General features: G+C 41.3%; 1 protein-coding gene across 2 annotated transcripts in view; it reads left to right on the top strand.

Moving 5' to 3' along the window:
• The window catches only part of cutc (cutC copper transporter homolog (E. coli)), a 9,949-nt gene that overhangs the window by 8,611 nt on the left and 1,091 nt on the right, over positions 1-247 (top strand). The window lies entirely within an intron of this gene.

Genomic DNA, 247 nt, shown 5'->3' with positions numbered 1-247 from the left:
CCAACTGTTAAGCATGGGGGGGGGGAATCAATCATGCTTTGGTGTTGTTTTGCAGCCAGTAGCACAGAACATTTTACGAGTAGAAGGAAAAAAGGGATTCAAATAAATGTCTGCAAATTTTGGACGCTAACTTGATGCCAACCGTGAAAAAGCTGAAGTTAAAGAGAGGATGGCTTCAACAAATGGAAGATGATCCTAAACACATCTCAAAATCCACGGTGGATTACATCAAGAGGCGTAAACTGAA

Source organism: Etheostoma spectabile, chromosome 17, assembly GCF_008692095.1.
Source record: "Etheostoma spectabile isolate EspeVRDwgs_2016 chromosome 17, UIUC_Espe_1.0, whole genome shotgun sequence".
Classification (NCBI taxonomy): domain Eukaryota; kingdom Metazoa; phylum Chordata; class Actinopteri; order Perciformes; family Percidae; genus Etheostoma; species Etheostoma spectabile.
The sequence above is the reverse complement of the archived record's forward strand: the minus strand, read 5'-3'. Positions and strand labels throughout refer to the sequence as shown.